General features: G+C 33.5%; 2 pseudogenes; one reads left to right on the plus strand and one right to left on the minus strand.

Moving 5' to 3' along the window:
- Nucleotides 1-5,414: 5,414 nt before the first annotated feature.
- LOC146732794 (uncharacterized) lies at nucleotides 5,415-8,037 on the plus strand (annotated as a pseudogene).
- A 9,148-nt stretch (nucleotides 8,038-17,185) lies between these two features.
- LOC102809559 (uncharacterized) lies at nucleotides 17,186-20,223 on the minus strand (annotated as a pseudogene).
- Nucleotides 20,224-20,995: the final 772 nt, after the last annotated feature.

The following is a 20,995-nucleotide window of genomic DNA, read 5'->3' on the forward strand; positions in this document are numbered from 1 at the left end:
GTAGAAAATGGCAAATTTAACAATTTTGCAAACCCCAATACTCTGACAAACCTGAATAGATTTAATCACACTATACAAATCCTGATTTGAATTCATGTCGAGACTGTAAATACACGTGGACATTGATTCTCACTGCACTGAAAGTCAAATGAGGTCAACAATCTGGATACACTATAATATAGGGGGGTTTTCCGGGTCAAAGTTTGGGGGGCTTGTACTTTTTTGTCCGGAATTTCGTAATACGTGTAGTAAGTACGATTTCGTTTAATATGCACTAAATATTTATAAACTTGGGTAAAAAATTGTATATGTGTTTTAAATTTGTAATCCTGCCCATCAAAAAACTGACAAAAAAAATTTAAAAAACACGAAATTTTCGTCATTTTGTATAGCGGGAATGTTGCTCCTGTATCATGTGCTATCTCCCCTTTCTAAGTATTGTTTCAATCTGGAAACTGTTTCGAATCCCCCAACATTGCAATACACTTATAATTCCCATTTAGTCTGTGTATAGCGAGTACATGTGTGTAGTCTACTGTTGGCCCAATGTTTTGGGCACAGTCATAACAGCATTTCGTAGCTAGCAACTTTGCATACCGTACCCCAGGCCGGCCTTTATTTATCTCAAAACACTTTTTTTTGCTCCTAGCAAGTGTCAAACTTTTATTTCGGCTGATTTCAATGTCAATTATGCACAAAACATGCATTTCATTTAGTGTGGAAGGGGTGGCGGGAAAACCAAGCATGGACGTAAAACGCTCATTAATATACATGAGATACCACCGTTTGCCGCTTCGCTGAACTGTGCGTCAGATCACGTGACCCGGCTGGGTGTGATTGACCGCAGATACTGACAACCCGCCATTTTGCAATGAGCATAAAAATGCGATTCCGTAAGTTCCTAAATGCGCATGTGTTTTGACATGAGATTAGGTGACCCTGAAGCAGACGCTCGACTGGACGTACGTCCATGCGGTGATTATACATGTAACATTCGAAAAAGTACTACATAGTCCCAAACTGCTGATACGTGCGAGTATTTATTACTTTATTTATTAAATTATTACTTTATTTTGCACTTTTAAAATGAGGGATTGTACGTCGGGCTCCCCAAATGAAGCCGCGAAAGGTGCGTTCCTAGATTCTGCTGAGTCAGACCATGGACATATGGCCAGACCAAAGATCTGAACCACGGGCACTTGTCACAGGAAATATTTTATATAAATATATATATATCTATATCTATATTAGTATACTATTATTATCAGCAGTAGTATTAATTCCTGTGACAAGTGCCCGTGGACTGAACATTGCTGTTCAACTGTATTATAATATAAATATTGATGAAACATGTTGACCACGGTTTCTGATGTTTTGCTTAACCTAGAATTTGAAAAAAAAATGGCACCAGAGATTCCAACGTTAAGGAAACCATTTCAATAAATTATGTTGTTTCCCATACCACAGTCTATTGGATGACAAAGGCAATTAGATAACTTAGTGTAAATAAATGGTGAATGAATGCTACATGTTCAAATAAAAATCATGATTTTTCTCAGCTGTATGTATAACTTTTATAGAGAACTAATTTCCAAATAAGTCGTGCACCGTTGTTAGTTGTAGTACAACAGACAGGGTTGTTACAGTGTCAGTGTAGTGTGTACTTGACAATTATGCTGTGATTTAGGCTTTGTGTTTGTACTGTTTTTGTGCAATTCCTGGAGGTTTTGGGTGTTTGGTCGGCATGTTATGTGTTTGGGATGGACCTCTCACATTTCCATGGGTGAAATTGGGGGGGGGGGGTGATTAGCCTGTATGGTTATATTTGTCGACTATGCCAAGCTAAATTGTTGAGACTAAATGAGAAGGTTGACAACTTTGCATGTTTATGCAAACAAAGTGCGTCAAAACTTGCATAGTTCACCAACAATATCACCACAGTGCAATACAACATGTACAAGACCCACCAAAAAATTCACTAAGCTTTCAGTGATTGTGAACAAATTGGAAATGACATGTATACTGCATCACCATGTTCCAAAATATCTGTTATGTGTGTACCAACAACATCAGCCATACCAAGAAAAGAAAATTCTACTCACACTTTAAATATGAAATTTGTTAATATTGCTCCCAAGCCAAGTGACTTTTCTGTAATTAACAATTCACCATCAAAAATACCTGTACCAACAACATCAATGTTAACCATGCCAAGAAAAGAATATTCTACTCACACTTCAAGTATAAAATTGGTTAATATTGCTCCCAAGCCAAGTGACTTTTCTGTAATTAACAATTCACCATCAAAAATACCTGTACCAACAACATCAATGTTAACCATACCAAGAAAAGAAAAGAACACTGTTCATCTTGACCATATGTATTCCAAAATTAAAGCCGATAAGAATGTTGAATCCAATAAACAGAAGACCACCCTTTCAGCATTCCAGATCATTTCAGATCATGATTACCATGGAAGTGTGAGCAGATCACATGGGAAAGCAGCTGCTTACTTGACTGGGTCAACTTTCAAAAACAGAATTCTTGACTCCAAGTCTTTTAAGGAAAAACCAACATCAAGAGTTACAGAAGATGAGTGGAAGCAAATTGAAAGAAGTGCAATAATGTGCAGTACTGATATGTTTGCAGATGTTGTTGCCAGTTCACCACCTTTGAGAGAACTGTTCGCTCGTGTCACTATGCAACAAGAAGCCATTTCCAAAAGGAACATGGGGAATAGAAAATTTGGATTTGTGAGTTACTTAATGAGAAAGGACTATGATGACCTGGTGAACTCTGAATGGATGGATGTTTTGGAGGAAGCCTTCAGCACGTTTCCTGAATTGATGCAGCTGGCAACTGGAAGTACTACAGGGTATTGTACCAAAACTTGGGATGGTTTATGCTATCCTAATGCAGCAGGCCAATCACCAGCTTAGCAGGGTACAGCGCATACTATCTCTCGTACTTCACGATAACATTTGTGACCAGAAGGTGCGTTTATATATTTTCACTTTGATTATTGTTATGTGATAGTACTCTATTATTTGACTTTCAGGTTTACTACAATTTGTAGAATGCATATACATCTTGTCACATGTGCTGCTGAACATACAAAGAGAGCATGGAATCATATTTGTATAATTCTATTTATATCTAGACAAATCAAATTCAAAAGTTTGGATAAATAATTTGTAGACCGCTTTTCATTATATGATGTCTTAACTGTGTTTATAACATGCTTAAATTCCACGTGGACAGAAGAAAAATATATACTACAGTGTGTTAATTAAGTATGATATGTTACCTTCAGCTCTGACAGTCTGGTATAGGGGATTTAGCTGGAAATATATTGTAGTCGGCACATACTATACTGTAACCTTATTATAAAGAACTCAGAGACGTGGACAAAATTTGTTATATCACAAAATATTCATTATAACATGAGGGCACATTCTGGGAATCATTTATTTGTTATCAGGGAGTTTGTTATAATGAGGTCACAGAATATAATGCTTGCGTGTGCATGTAGTGCTTTTATCTTTGCTTACACATATACAGCTTAATTGCTTCATCAATGGATAGCTTTAGCAGTGATAATGGTTTTTAAGGTGATCTTTAGCATGAGGTAGATATGTGTACTTACAGTAGCTTTACTTTACTATTCTATGCAACCTTCCATCTGTGTAGACCACTCTTGTTGAATGCGTTTACCATAAAATCCTTCAAATAAGAGCCACCTTGTTATAATTTAATTTCTGTGTTCCTAACTACCATTTTGATGACATTGGAGTAAACGTTTTGAGTAATTCTCAGTTGAGGTTGGTTCATACTTGGACGATTTTATAGGATCTTAACATTATCATTAATCAGTCACATTATATAGGAACCATGGATAACATGTACACAGTTCTATGAAACACCTTTATTTAATCACCCCACCACACCCCACCAACTAAATGAAAGTCTGGTTTTCAAGACGTCAGAACATGAAACAAAAAAGACTATAAGTTTGATCCCCATGCCCCTAAATGAAGAAGTTTGTTATACGTACCCCTTTATTAGTGTATTTTTTTCTGTTACTGTTACTGTTACTGTTACTGAATAGGTTTTTGATCGACTGCAGCCACTTGTCCTACAATAGCAGCTTAAATCTCATTAATGTCATCAGTGGGCACTTTGATGCTGAACTCATTGAATGGATCAAGAAGAAAAAGTAATTATTATATTCTGACTATTTTATAATTTTTTTGAAAAGGGGGTCAATCTGTTTATACATGTACACATTCTCAATAATGTGCTTGTACTTAACAATATCAAGTTGAGTGAATGACAACAAACTGGTATTTAATAACCTGTGCAGTAATGCTCTTAACATTAGATTAGGACAATAAAAAAAATTCATTTTATGACAGATTTCGCCTCTGTGGAGATAATGTAAATTGGAAACAAGGTGTTAGTGAACAGCGCCATGATAGGAAAAGACATATGTACCATGCCTTTGGTTCAATAGCCATCCTGCAGAAAACAGATTTCAGCCATCTGGCTCACCAATCTGGTAAGATATTTATTAACATACTGTCATCTACATATCACAACATTTACATATTAATGTCCTATAGGACTGTCTTATAATATATTTGAATGATCTGCTGTAGGACTCCCAAATACATTTAGATTAGTTTGAAATGTGGACTTATAATTCATTCTTTGTGTGTCATGACATACTTTGCATCATGAATCATTACACTAATTAAAAACTGCTACCATCTTTTGCTAATTTTCAGGACCACAGCTCCCATTTTGGCACCTGACAGCCAATGATTTTTTACCAAATGTAAATGACTGGGAGAATATCAAAGAGGACTACACCAAACTGATTGGACGAGCTGTTGTTAGACTTGTTCCAGCACTACAATTTGTGAAGGAATTTGTGGATAAAACAATTGTGGGACCTTTCTCAGAATCTCTTTCCCAGAAGACAAAGGTTGTACCACTTCCTGTATTATTCAAGAATGAACAACGCTATGATCAGGTTGTAGACATCCTAGATAGTTATGAAGAAGTCATTCACAATGTTTATCAACAAGCTGGCCAGAGTGTGGATGGTGTGAAGGTACATATAGGTGGAGACCAGCTGACTAGAGAGAGATTTAGTGGGGCAAAGAGACTTCGCATTCATGCAGATAATCCTAGAGACAAATTTAAACACTCGTCTCCAATATCATTTGAGCGTTTTCACTTAATGATGTTTTTCCATCAGTTGTACCAAGAAAGAAGTAGCAATCAGATTGGGACAATGAAAACAAATGATAATTTCTCGCACAAATGTTGACAGTGATGTTCGCAAAGCTTATGATGCAGACAAGGACTTTGTTATCAGCTTTATTGATACATACATAATTGAGGCTGTCATGGAATACTTTGACATGTCAGATGTATATAGTAATCCTGTAAAACATCCACCTCCACCTGCAGGTGATGTTAAAGCTGCAGAAGAGTGGTTTAAAATACACTTCACTAGAATTGTTGATGAATTTGTTGCTCCTAAATTTGAATCTTTCTTGAACATATGTAAAGAACAAAACATTGAAGGTAAAAATTTTTACTCTACCAGTGAATGTAATGAGCAATGTTGTATTTCTGTTCTTGTAGAGTGCCAGTACATTCATGACTGCTACTCTTATACATGCCACTACTTACTTACTTTATTAGTCCCCGTTCGGACGAAGTCCAAAAACGGGGACTATTAATTTGCTCCTGTCCGTCCATCCGTGCGTACGTCCGTCCGGAGCCATTTCTCAGACACACTTTGACCGATCTTATTCAAACTTGACATATAGACAAAGTATGATGATCTACATATGCACGTCGATTTTCCTGACATGTTAATTAAATATGGCTCACTGGCGGCCATTTTGTCCTCAAATTTGGTGGATTCTGATAGGTAAACGTGTCCGGAACTGTTTCTCGGAGCTGCACAGGGTGATTTCAATCAAAGCTTGTATGATCATCATGCATATTGGGTTACAGGTGCACGTCATATTTTTTGTGTGATTTGAACCAAACTGGCCGACTGGTGGCCATTTTTTTCCCTTTTCGTGCTGATTCTTCTGTAAGATATGAATCAGTTCAAAGTTTGTACATAGTAAGTACTATACTACACAGCATGTTTTGTTTTGAGGTTTGATCAAATTTATTGAAATGGTGGCCTTAAACTTTGTATGATGATCATGCATATTGCTTTAAAAGTGAATTTGTCACTTGGGAAAAGAATTCCCATGTTTGTCAACTCCCGGCCTACATGGGACCCTGCATGTCTAATTGTCACTTGTACTGAACATTGAGGTCGACAAAATAGCTAATACTGAACGGGACTATGCATTTTGAATGCTTGTTCAGAATGTCATAAATGTTAGAATTATATACATCAACATTTTTATGCCAAATTGCAACAGTTGCTGTTCATGGTATCACACTGACAGATTTTTGACTCCCGTGTGCGAAGCACAAAAAGGGAGTCTTTGCAGTTAGTGTGTCTGTATGTGTGTCCGCCTGTTCCACTGATATCTCAAGAACCATACATCAGTTTTTGATGAAACTTGGTGCATAGATGCTCTGGGCCAATGCGCCGATTTGATTAGTTTTGGGTAAAAATCTGTCCAATATTAATTACCTAATTTGCATAATGATTAATCAATTTTCGGCTTTTCCACTGATATCTCAGGTACTAATCATCACATTTCAATGAAACTTGGTACATAGATGTCATAGGACACTGCACAGACCTGATAGTTTTTAGGGTAATATCAGTATATATTAATTACCTAATTTGCATAATTAATAAATTTTCAGCTTTTGATATTTCAAGTAGTAATCATCACATTTCAATGAAATTTTGTACATATATGTCATAGGACACTGCGCAGACCTGATAGTTTTTAGGGTAATATGAGTACATATTAATTACCTAATTTGCATAATTCAATGACACTTGGTACACAGATGTCATAGGACAATAGGATATCTCAATTACTGATCATCACATTTGAATTAAATTTGGTGCATAAATGCTCTAGGACAATAGACAGGCCTGATTAATTTTGGGTTAAAATTTGTTCATATTAATTCTCTAATTAGCATAATAATTCATAATTTTTTTCTGTTCTGTTCATATTAGTTACCTGATTTACATAATTAGTTTTCAGCTTTTCCATCAATCTCTCATGTACAAGTAATTTTGAATTAATTTTTAATGTGTCTTCAATACTCTCAGCACACGGGAGTTCTTTCTAAGCTTTCTTTGATTTTTGTTATATTAATGCTTGAGAAGTATGACATGATTTGGTAAACAGTGGAAGTAAGAAATATGATATGATACTAATTGTTATTTTTTTACATATTGATCTTCAGAACAAGGTCAAGTGATAACGTTGCAGCTGGCCGATGGACAACAAATCCAACTTTTGATTAAGCCAACTGAGAAGAAATATAAAGATCCAAGTAAACAAGACTATATCAAGAACTACAGTCACACTGTGCTAGAACTTGGACTTATGTACAAAGATCTGCTCGATCTTATCAAGCATCCAGACCGTGACCGAGGTATCCGATTATTGAAAGTTGCAATGTTGTTTTTCAAGGCAAACAATAGCCTCTCAAAATATGCTTATGAATTGTGAGATTGCTTGTGCATCAGTTGTGTTCACTGTCAATACGTGAAGCACATGAGGATTTTTTTGGCTTATTTGTAAACACTGCAGGAAAGACTGACAGTCACATACCAGCAGATGGATGGAATGGATGGTGAATATGATTAAAAAGAATTTGAAACACATGTTTTCAGACAAAACTGAAAAGAACATTACAGCAAGATCAAAAGCTCTTGCTGGGGTTCAGGAAGTGGCACGTAACTTTGATGAAACTTCAGATGTCATCAAAAGGTATCGACATCACACTGTTGCATCTGCACAAAGTGATGAAATGACCATGATTAGAGATTTGCGTACCCTGCGACCCTTCCAGTTTGTAGCTTGACGAGCACATTCCTCATTCCCACGTATGCATTGTTCAGTACTTGATAATCTTGAAGTGCAAAGCACAAGATTATGGATTGAAAGCAAACAGTATTATTTTGCAACTGAGCTGGGAAATTAAATCAGGGTTCTTGTCAGCACTCATCTAAGGGATTGGTGTACAAAAGGTACAGAAAAAGTGATATTTGTATCAAAACATTTTCCAACAAAAGTCATGTATATCGTGAGTCCCAAAACCTGAATTTTGGTGAAAAAAACATCTAAAATAAGTGTATACTCTGAAAATCAAAACAGCCAGTTGTTTTTAAAGCCCCACAATCTGTAATTTTTCAGAAAATTAATCACTCAGTTTTCAGTGAGTTCATTAGTCCCCGTTCGGACGAAGTCCGAAAACGGGGACTATTAATTTGGGTTCCGTCCGTCCGGAGCAATATCTCTAAGACTAATTGATGGATTTCATTCAAACTTTACAGAAAGACAATACATAATGTCTTAAATACGTGCGTCAAGTTACTTATTGATCGGAGCAGAAATGGCCGACTGGCGGCCATTTTGGATTTGCTATTTCTGATACCTAAAATGTCCGCAGCATTTTCTCAGAGATGACTTGGCCGATTTGGATCAAAGTTGGTATGGTGACCATACATATTGGGTTGTAGGTGCACGTCGTTTTTTTCCGTGATTCGAACAAATATGGCCGACTGGCGGCCATTTTGTTTTTTCATGGTACTCGTGCTACTTTTTCTTGAATGCAATGAACGTTTGTTTCAATTTTGTACAAAGATATACATCTGCACCAACATTATTTTTGTGATTTGATTCGATATGGTCGACCAATGCACAATTCTCATGTAAAAGCACTAAATTGTAATTGTTTACATCTTATATCAACTTCATCAGCATCAAATTCATTCATATGTCAAGTCACACAATTTTGAACGGGGACTGTGTCATTAACAATGACTTGTTGACTTTGTCTTGAAAACCATTGGCCAGATTGCTTTCAGATTAATAATGTAGATACTTGGGGTGGTCATCTGTTATATTTGTTCATTTGGTGACATCTTGAAATTTGTATTTTTGCTGAATTTTTTCGTTATTATTTTTTATATGTTTTACTTGTTATCAAAAACCGTTAGCTGGATTTCTTTCATATTTGCTGCATAGGTACCTAGGGTGGTCCTCTCTCTAATTTGTTCATTTGGTAGCATTATCTTCAAATTTCTATTTTTTTTGTTATTATTTTTTGCCATAGTGTATTAAGTGTTGAAAATGCATTGTCCCTTCATTTCTCAAGGACTGAAAAATATTAGTATATTGTACACGTTAGAGTTTATGACATTCTACCCCAAACTGTGAGGTTTAGAATGGTAAACCCATGAGAACTAGTACATTGGCATTGTATTATTGGCATTGTAAATCAGCTACACTTGTATTCATATTGGTATTGTAAATTAGCTACACTTGCATTCATATTGGTATTGTAAATCAGCTACACTTGTATTCATATTGGTATTGTAAATCAGCTACACTTGTATTCATATTGGTATTGTAAATCAGCTACACTTGTATTCATATTCGTATTGTAAATTAGCTACACTTGCATTCATATTGGTATTGTAAATTCGCTACACTTGTATTCATATTGGTATTGTAAATTAGCTACACTTGTATTCATATTGGTATTGTAAATTAGCTACACTTGTATTCATATTGGTATTGTAAATCAGCTACACTTGTATTCATATTGGTATTGTAAATCAGCTACACTTGTATTCATATTGGTATTGTAAATCAGCTACATTTGTATTCATATTCGTATTGTAAATCAGCTACACTTGTATTCATATTGGTATTGTAAATCAGCTACATTTGTATTCATATTGGTATTGTAAATCAGCTACACTTGTATTCATATTCGTATTGTAAATTAGCTACACTTGCATTCATATTGGTATTGTAAATTCGCTACACTTGTATTCATATTGGTATTGTAAATTAGCTACACTTGTATTCATATTGGTATTGTAAATTAGCTACACTTGTATTCATATTGGTATTGTAAATCAGCTACACTTGTATTCATATTGGTATTGTAAATCAGCTACACTTGTATTCATATTCATATTCGTATTGTAAATTAGCTACACTTGCATTCATATTGGTATTGTAAATTCGCTACACTTGTATTCATATTGGTATTGTAAATCAGCTACACTTGTATTCATATTGGTATTGTAAATTAGCTACACTTGTATTCATATTGGTATTGTAAATCAGCTACACTTGTATTCATATTGGTATTGTAAATCAGCTATACTTGTATTCATATTGGTATTGTACATCAGCTACACTTGTATTCATATTGGTATTGTAAATTAGCTACACTTGTATTCATATTGGTATTGTAAATCAGCTACACTTGTATTCATATTGGTATTGTAAATCAGCTACATTTGTATTCATATTGGTATTGTAAATCAGCTACACTTGTATTCATATTGGTATTGTAAATCAGCTACACTTGTATTCATATTGGTATTGTAAATCAGCTACACTTGTATTCATATTGGTATTGTAAATCAGCTACATTTGTATTCATATTGGTATTGTAAATTAGCTACACTTGTATTCATATTGGTATTGTAAATCAGCTACACTTGTATTCATATTGGTATTGTAAATCAGCTACACTTGTATTCATATTGGTATTGTAAATCAGCTACACTTGTATTCATATTGGTATTGTAAATCAGCTACACTTGCATTCATATTGGTATTGTAAATTCGCTACACTTGTATTCATATTGGTATTGTAAATTAGCTACACTTGTATTCATATTGGTATTGTAAATCAGCTACACTTGCATTCATATTGGTATTGTAAATTCGCTACACTTGTATTCATATTGGTATTGTAAATTAGCTACACTTGTATTCATATTGGTATTGTAAATCAGCTACACTTGTATTCATATTGGTATTGTAAATTAGCTACACTTGTATTCATATTGGTATTGTAAATTAGCTACACTTGTATTCATATTGGTATTGTAAATCAGCTACACTTGTATTCATATTGGTATTGTAAATCAGCTACATTTGTATTCATATTGGTATTGTAAATCAGCTACACTTGTATTCATATTGGAATTGTAAATCAGCTACACTTGTATTCATATTGGAATTGTAAATCAGCTACACCTGTATTCATATTGGTATTGTAAATCAGCTACACTTGTATTCATATTGGTATTGTAAATCAGCTACACTTGTATTCATATTGGTATTGTAAATCAGCTACACTTGTATTCATATTGGTATTGTAAATCAGCTACACTTGTATTCATATTGGTATTGTAAATCAGCTACACTTGTATTCATATTGGTATTGTAAATCAGCTACACTTGTATTCATATTGGTATTGTAAATCAGCTACACTTGTATTCATATTGGTATTGTAAATCAGCTACACTTGTATTCATATTGGTATTGTAAATTCGCTACACTTGTATTCATATTGGTATTGTAAATTAGCTACACTTGTATTCATATTGGTATTGTAAATCAGCTACACTTGCATTCATATTGGTATTGTAAATTCGCTACACTTGTATTCATATTGGTATTGTAAATTAGCTACACTTGTATTCATATTGGTATTGTAAATCAGCTACACTTGTATTCATATTGGTATTGTAAATTAGCTACACTTGTATTCATATTGGTATTGTAAATTAGCTACACTTGTATTCATATTGGTATTGTAAATCAGCTACACTTGTATTCATATTGGTATTGTAAATCAGCTACATTTGTATTCATATTGGTATTGTAAATCAGCTACACTTGTATTCATATTGGAATTGTAAATCAGCTACACTTGTATTCATATTGGTATTGTAAATCAGCTACACTTGTATTCATATTGGTATTGTAAATCAGCTACATTTGTATTCATATTGGTATTGTAAATCAGCTACACTTGTATTCATATTCGTATTGTAAATTAGCTACACTTGCATTCATATTGGTATTGTAAATTCGCTACACTTGTATTCATATTGGTATTGTAAATTAGCTACACTTGTATTCATATTGGTATTGTAAATTAGCTACACTTGTATTCATATTGGTATTGTAAATCAGCTACACTTGTATTCATATTGGTATTGTAAATCAGCTACACTTGTATTCATATTCATATTCGTATTGTAAATTAGCTACACTTGCATTCATATTGGTATTGTAAATTCGCTACACTTGTATTCATATTGGTATTGTAAATCAGCTACACTTGTATTCATATTGGTATTGTAAATTAGCTACACTTGTATTCATATTGGTATTGTAAATCAGCTACACTTGTATTCATATTGGTATTGTAAATCAGCTATACTTGTATTCATATTGGTATTGTAAATCAGCTACACTTGTATTCATATTGGTATTGTAAATCAGCTACACTTGTATTCATATTGGTATTGTAAATTAGCTACACTTGTATTCATATTGGTATTGTAAATCAGCTACACTTGTATTCATATTGGTATTGTAAATTAGCTACACTTGTATTCATATTGGTATTGTAAATTAGCTACACTTGCATTCATATTGGTATTGTAAATCAGCTACACTTGTATTCATATTGGTATTGTAAATCAGCTACATTTGTATTCATATTGGTATTGTAAATCAGCTACACTTGTATTCATATTGGTATTGTAAATCAGCTACACTTGTATTCATATTGGTATTGTAAATCAGCTACACTTGTATTCATATTGGTATTGTAAATCAGCTACACTTGTATTCATATTGGTATTGTAAATCAGCTACACTTGTATTCATATTGGTATTGTAAATCAGCTACACTTGCATTCATATTGGTATTGTAAATTCGCTACACTTGTATTCATATTGGTATTGTAAATTAGCTACACTTGTATTCATATTGGTATTGTAAATCAGCTACACTTGCATTCATATTGGTATTGTAAATTCGCTACACTTGTATTCATATTGGTATTGTAAATTAGCTACACTTGTATTCATATTGGTATTGTAAATCAGCTACACTTGTATTCATATTGGTATTGTAAATTAGCTACACTTGTATTCATATTGGTATTGTAAATTAGCTACACTTGTATTCATATTGGTATTGTAAATCAGCTACACTTGTATTCATATTGGTATTGTAAATCAGCTACATTTGTATTCATATTGGTATTGTAAATCAGCTACACTTGTATTCATATTGGAATTGTAAATCAGCTACACTTGTATTCATATTGGAATTGTAAATCAGCTACACCTGTATTCATATTGGTATTGTAAATCAGCTACACTTGTATTCATATTGGTATTGTAAATCAGCTACACTTGTATTCATATTGGTATTGTAAATCAGCTACACTTGTATTCATATTGGTATTGTAAATCAGCTACACTTGTATTCATATTGGTATTGTAAATCAGCTACACTTGTATTCATATTGGTATTGTAAATCAGCTACACTTGTATTCATATTGGTATTGTAAATCAGCTACACTTGTATTCATATTGGTATTGTAAATCAGCTACACTTGTATTCATATTGGTATTGTAAATCAGCTACACTTGTATTCATATTGGTATTGTAAATTAGCTACACTTGTATTCATATTGGTATTGTAAATCAGCTACACTTGTATTCATATTGGTATTGTAAATTAGCTACACTTGTATTCATATTGGTATTGTAAATCAGCTACATTTGTATTCATATTGGTATTGTAAATCAGCTACACTTGTATTCATATTGGTATTGTAAATCAGCTACATTTGTATTCATATTGGTATTGTAAATCAGCTACACTTGTATTCATATTGGTATTGTAAATCAGCTACACTTGTATTCATATTGGTATTGTAAATCAGCTACACTTGTATTCATATTGGTATTGTAAATCAGCTACACTTGTATTCATATTGGTATTGTAAATCAGCTACACTTGTATTCATATTGGTATTGTAAATTCGCTACACTTGTATTCATATTGGTATTGTAAATTCGCTACACTTGTATTCATATTGGTATTGTAAATCAGCTACACTTGCATTCATATTGGTATTGTAAATTCGCTACACTTGTATTCATATTGGTATTGTAAATTAGCTACACTTGTATTCATATTGGTATTGTAAATCAGCTACACTTGTATTCATATTGGTATTGTAAATTAGCTACACTTGTATTCATATTGGTATTGTAAATTAGCTACACTTGTATTCATATTGGTATTGTAAATCAGCTACACTTGTATTCATATTGGTATTGTAAATCAGCTACATTTGTATTCATATTGGTATTGTAAATCAGCTACACTTGTATTCATATTGGAATTGTAAATCAGCTACACTTGTATTCATATTGGTATTGTAAATCAGCTACACTTGTATTCATATTGGTATTGTAAATCAGCTACATTTGTATTCATATTGGTATTGTAAATCAGCTACACTTGTATTCATATTCGTATTGTAAATTAGCTACACTTGCATTCATATTGGTATTGTAAATTCGCTACACTTGTATTCATATTGGTATTGTAAATTAGCTACACTTGTATTCATATTGGTATTGTAAATTAGCTACACTTGTATTCATATTGGTATTGTAAATCAGCTACACTTGTATTCATATTGGTATTGTAAATCAGCTACACTTGTATTCATATTCATATTCGTATTGTAAATTAGCTACACTTGCATTCATATTGGTATTGTAAATTCGCTACACTTGTATTCATATTGGTATTGTAAATCAGCTACACTTGTATTCATATTGGTATTGTAAATTAGCTACACTTGTATTCATATTGGTATTGTAAATCAGCTACACTTGTATTCATATTGGTATTGTAAATCAGCTATACTTGTATTCATATTGGTATTGTAAATCAGCTACACTTGTATTCATATTGGTATTGTAAATTAGCTACACTTGCATTCATATTGGTATTGTAAATCAGCTACACTTGTATTCATATTGGTATTGTAAATCAGCTACATTTGTATTCATATTGGTATTGTAAATCAGCTACACTTGTATTCATATTGGTATTGTAAATCAGCTACACTTGTATTCATATTGGTATTGTAAATCAGCTACACTTGTATTCATATTGGTATTGTAAATCAGCTACATTTGTATTCATATTGGTATTGTAAATTAGCTACACTTGTATTCATATTGGTATTGTAAATCAGCTACACTTGTATTCATATTGGTATTGTAAATCAGCTACACTTGTATTCATATTGGTATTGTAAATCAGCTACACTTGTATTCATATTGGTATTGTAAATCAGCTACACTTGCATTCATATTGGTATTGTAAATTCGCTACACTTGTATTCATATTGGTATTGTAAATTAGCTACACTTGTATTCATATTGGTATTGTAAATCAGCTACACTTGCATTCATATTGGTATTGTAAATTCGCTACACTTGTATTCATATTGGTATTGTAAATTCGCTACACTTGTATTCATATTGGTATTGTAAATCAGCTACACTTGTATTCATATTGGTATTGTAAATTAGCTACACTTGTATTCATATTGGTATTGTAAATTAGCTACACTTGTATTCATATTGGTATTGTAAATTAGCTACACTTGTATTCATATTGGTATTGTAAATCAGCTACACTTGTATTCATATTGGTATTGTAAATCAGCTACATTTGTATTCATATTGGTATTGTAAATCAGCTACACTTGTATTCATATTGGAATTGTAAATCAGCTACACTTGTATTCATATTGGAATTGTAAATCAGCTACACCTGTATTCATATTGGTATTGTAAATCAGCTACACTTGTATTCATATTGGTATTGTAAATCAGCTACACTTGTATTCATATTGGTATTGTAAATCAGCTACACTTGTATTCATATTGGTATTGTAAATCAGCTACACTTGTATTCATATTGGTATTGTAAATCAGCTACACTTGTATTCATATTGGTATTGTAAATCAGCTACACTTGTATTCATATTGGTATTGTAAATCAGCTACACTTGTATTCATATTGGTATTGTAAATCAGCTACACTTGTATTCATATTGGTATTGTAAATTAGCTACACTTGTATTCATATTGGTATTGTAAATCAGCTACACTTGTATTCATATTGGTATTGTAAATTAGCTACACTTGTATTCATATTGGTATTGTAAATCAGCTACATTTGTATTCATATTGGTATTGTAAATCAGCTACACTTGTATTCATATTGGTATTGTAAATCAGCTACATTTGTATTCATATTGGTATTGTAAATCAGCTACACTTGTATTCATATTGGTATTGTAAATCAGCTACACTTGTATTCATATTGGTATTGTAAATCAGCTATTTTGTACCAGACTTTTTTCTGAATTTGCACACATTTATTAGGTTTGTGTATATTGAGCCTCATGAACCATCTTAATAAAACATTACAAAACAGCAACTTTAATTGTATTGTCTTTTATTAGGTTATGTTATGGTTACACGTTTATGTATATTGCATACTGCACAGGTCTATTTCAAAAAATAGGCCTGTGACCCTGTCACTCATCTGTGATTATAACATCAGCAAAGAAATCAATTAGTATAATATGTAACATACATGAACTGGTGTAGTGATGAATCTGTGTAAAGTATTGAGTGTTGTAACTGAAGTCCAAAAACTATAACCAGTATGAAGGTGGGTTCAGTCATCAGTGATCAGGCCATAGTGAAATTCAAGCTAAAAGTTCATCACAAAGTTGACCCACCCTACCTTTTCCCTGCAACAATAGCAAATGTATGCATACACACCAAATTATAAGGTGCATTTGTGATTTACATGATAATAAGTCACCAAGTCCAGTGACAATCTATTCACTCTCTAGGCTCATTCTTTCTAAAATAATCCATATATTTTTGGCATATGAATTTTGTATGTGTCCCCGATTGATTCGTAGTTTGTGAAATGTTGGAACTTTATTGCAATATCATTAGCCAATGTTGATGCTAACCCTGTTGGCACGTCATATATCATATTCTCATGTTTAAAGTACCGTACTCTGACAGTAATTTCTGTACCGAGACCCTAGTTGATTCATTCAACATTCACTGTGTCCACATAAATCACAGTTACATTTTATTTCACAAACATCACAACACAGGTGTAGAGGTCTGTTTTCTTCTGAGAATCTTGGTATACTGCCAAATCTATCACATACAAACTCTCTCCTGCATAACTCTGTTTTGCAGTATTTGCGCATGTCCTCAGTCATGCCAGATGCAGCAGGGCTAATGTCGGAGGCATTGTAGTACAATATTCCTAATGCCTGTTGCCCACCTCTTCCAGCACGACCAAGTTCTTGTAAATATGCTGAAAATGAAAAGGTAAAGATAACTAAATAAACTGCAATATTGTTTTTAATAATTAAGAGATGCATCATTGAAAGAAAGAAAGCAATGCTGAGAAGATGCACAATTTGTCTGCACAGAAATTACTACAAAATATGAAGATACACTGGAAAACTTGCACATCACTGTAAATTTAGTCGTACACTACTGTACACCCCATAAATATGCTAGCCACCCTATCAGATTTTAAATAATCCAGCTTTTAAAAATTGACAACTTACTTTCCAAGCATTTTGGTGGTCCTGCATGTATAATCCTTGCAATATCAACAACATCAGTGCCCATTGAGTATGCTTCTGAAGCAAAGAGTAGTCTAATTGCACCCTTCTGAATGGCAGTTCCAACTTCGGTTTTCATCTGAAAATTGTATAACAATTAGGAAATACCAACTGACAAAGTACCGGTAGTACGAAAGGCTTAAAAGGTAAATTACAATTAAACTTGCAAAATAATGTTACTTTATTTATTTCAGGGAAGACACATTTGGCTATGTGTATTTTTATAAAATCTGCTGGAAGTTTTATCTATACATGATAGTGTGGAGGCTGAAGAGGGAGAATTGTCATCCGAGCTGGGACTTTTCCAAACATAACTTTTTGCATATGTTATGAATTTCAATGTGGGTCGACCAGGTTGGGGGGGGGGGCAGATATTTGGGGGTTGAGGGTGATTTGGGGTTTTCAATGACATTGACTTTGCAATCATGTTTTGTAGGTCCATTTTCCATTGTCATGTATAATAAACACTAATATAATAATATAATAAACACATATAATAAACACTAATCAAGCATTTGAAATAATTTACAAATAAAAAAGTTAAATAGACTATAGTATCATAATTACCTTTGCAGTGCATGGTTTGTGGAACTGTCCTACCAGGTGTATAACCTCTGACAAAGAACCATCTATATCTCACTGCCATCTCATGGCCATAGCCACACCACTTGAGAGAGGAATAGACTATTGTCTTGGGAAAATATACTTTGTTTTCTTTCAGTTCTTCAATTAATGGCATGAATATAGCTTCAAAACTTTCATTGACCATGGTTTACCCAGTTGAAGGTAGTCTTGTCCTGACTGCTAATTTTATATTTGGTCTGTCCACAGGTGATGTGATGACCATAGCATTTTTCATGTTTAGGGCTCTGGAAAGCTCAGTTTGTTGTAGATCTCTTGTAGCAGTGGCTGTAATGGCTAATTGTACTGCCTTGGGGAAGACTGACTTTAAACGACATAATTCTTGGAAGGCTGGGCGGAAATCTGGTCCCCACTTAACAATGCAATGTGCTTCATCTATAACTATAAATATGTTCTTCTTTTGCCACTTCTTTTTTAATAATATGCTCTGGATGTCCAAGAAAATATTTGAAATGCCCTGCCAACTTTTGAAGCTCTAATGGTGTGTCAACAATAGTAGATGTTATGATTAATGCATCATCTCCATACCTGTACTTATGAAAATATAGTTAATATTTGAGAAACTTTATATGGCAAATGTATTTGACAAACTCGCAGTATTCTTTGTTTGTTGTGATTATTGGTGATTGTGCAAAGTGAACTGACTGACTATATACATGTACTCTGTTACATGATCAAAACAAAAAATTCAATTTTGCCATCAAAGATAAGAACATAAAAATTGCACTCTGGTAGATATAACTCTGCCCATTGATAAAAATAAAAATGTACCTCCAAATAGAGATAAAAAAAAATGTGTAATCTCAACTACCATCTTTGTATGACTAGTATTCTTCCCCACCCTGGCTGAGAGGACCCTGGTTACGACATTATACAAATTATGTGAGCAAAAAATGTTCAATATATATGTAACAAATATTTATCACACATTTTTTGGAGATAATTTTTTTTGATATTTTATATATTTATTCAGGAGTTGTAAGTTTCAAAAAACTATTTACAACAATCTGACAAAATGTAGAAATGTTAAAAACCTAACGTAATGTGAAATTATAAGTGTACAGATTCATTCAGAGTGCATTTTAATAAATAAAATAACTACACCTAAGGGGTAAAGTTTTCCCACTTTCTGTTGTAATTGGACATGCAGTTATTTTTTTTGGGGGGGGGGGGTAGGTCAAGTACTCAGTTCTCTTTACATTCACAATTGTTGTGAGTAACGGATTAAAGGATCCCATCAAAGCTTTAATTTACATTCAAAGAGTGATTTTTTGACAATAATCAGATATAGTGAGAATTTAAAGCCTTTACCCACAAGTGTTGGAATGAGTTCCAGATTGAAAACGAACTTTCATAGTAAACAAAAATATCATGCCTATTAGTGGAATTCCTAAAATGTGTAATTTGTGTATAAAATGTTATGAACAAGATTCCACTGAAATTCATTCGTGTACATTTTAGGAGGTAGGTAAATCATGGAGGTAAATTTTGGCGACACTAACATACCTTTGTTTCTGCTCTTTACTAATAGAATTAAGTGGACTGACCACAAGTACTGAGCACTACGCCGCCAATCTCCCACTTGCAAGCTCAAGTGCTTCGTACACATATGGCAGAAGCTCGAAAATCAGCGATTTTCCATAACCAGTGGGAAGAACACCAATGACATATCTTCCACTAAACAATTCCTTCATGCATCTAGCTTGCTTCGGCTTTAGAAATGTAATGGGAGTGCCTCCTTTTTTGCAAATATTCTTCTTTGATAGGGCAATTTTCGTCGACAACATCAGATTAAAATTTGCCGCCATGTTTGAACAAGTGCCCCGGAAGTACTATTGAATAGCCAATTAGAAGAATCCATGTCCTGACCAATCAGATTTCATATTTTATTAATGGCGTATTCCCATTACCTGCCTCTTCGAGCTTGAGACAGCTGGTTGACGGACTGACGTCATAGTGAACGGTCACGTGGTTTCACGATTAGTCACATTGCATACATGTGCGTAGAGAAGACGTCTATTTGTGAATTTCAACGTTGTATTTTAGATTTTACTAGTTGGTAAGTATTTCTGTACTAATTTTTGGTATGGTTCTAGAAGTCGTACTTACACACGAATTGGTGACGGCACAAAATACATGACCTTCAATCGGGGTTGTTTCCTCTATACGAATTGGTATATACAAATTACAATAAAGATACTTAAGACATTACACATAAGGTAAAAGAAATCACGTGACAATATAATTATAATAACGGTAATAAATCCTAGCTTAACAGTTGAACAGAACGATCATATATAGTCAGTCGGGTCATGACAAGGGTCACGCACTTCGTTGCAAAATGGTCGTATGATTGAAACTTGGTCATGGCGTGACGGGTGAGGAAGACATCATTAAACACTCACAAAATCACAATAAAACGGGGAAGTGGTTGCATATTACGGCGTACCCAACATGGGAAAAAACGCACAAAAAAACGCACAATACAAACGCCATGGGTTCGAATTCCACTAGATACACCCTCACCAGAACCGAAGCAATCAGAAACCAGCAATCGTTTTGGCTTTCCCGTTCAACTCA

The sequence above is a fragment of the Saccoglossus kowalevskii genome, chromosome 17 (assembly GCF_978046115.1).
Source record: "Saccoglossus kowalevskii chromosome 17, keSacKowa6.1, whole genome shotgun sequence".
Classification (NCBI taxonomy): Eukaryota; Metazoa; Hemichordata; class Enteropneusta; family Harrimaniidae; genus Saccoglossus; species Saccoglossus kowalevskii.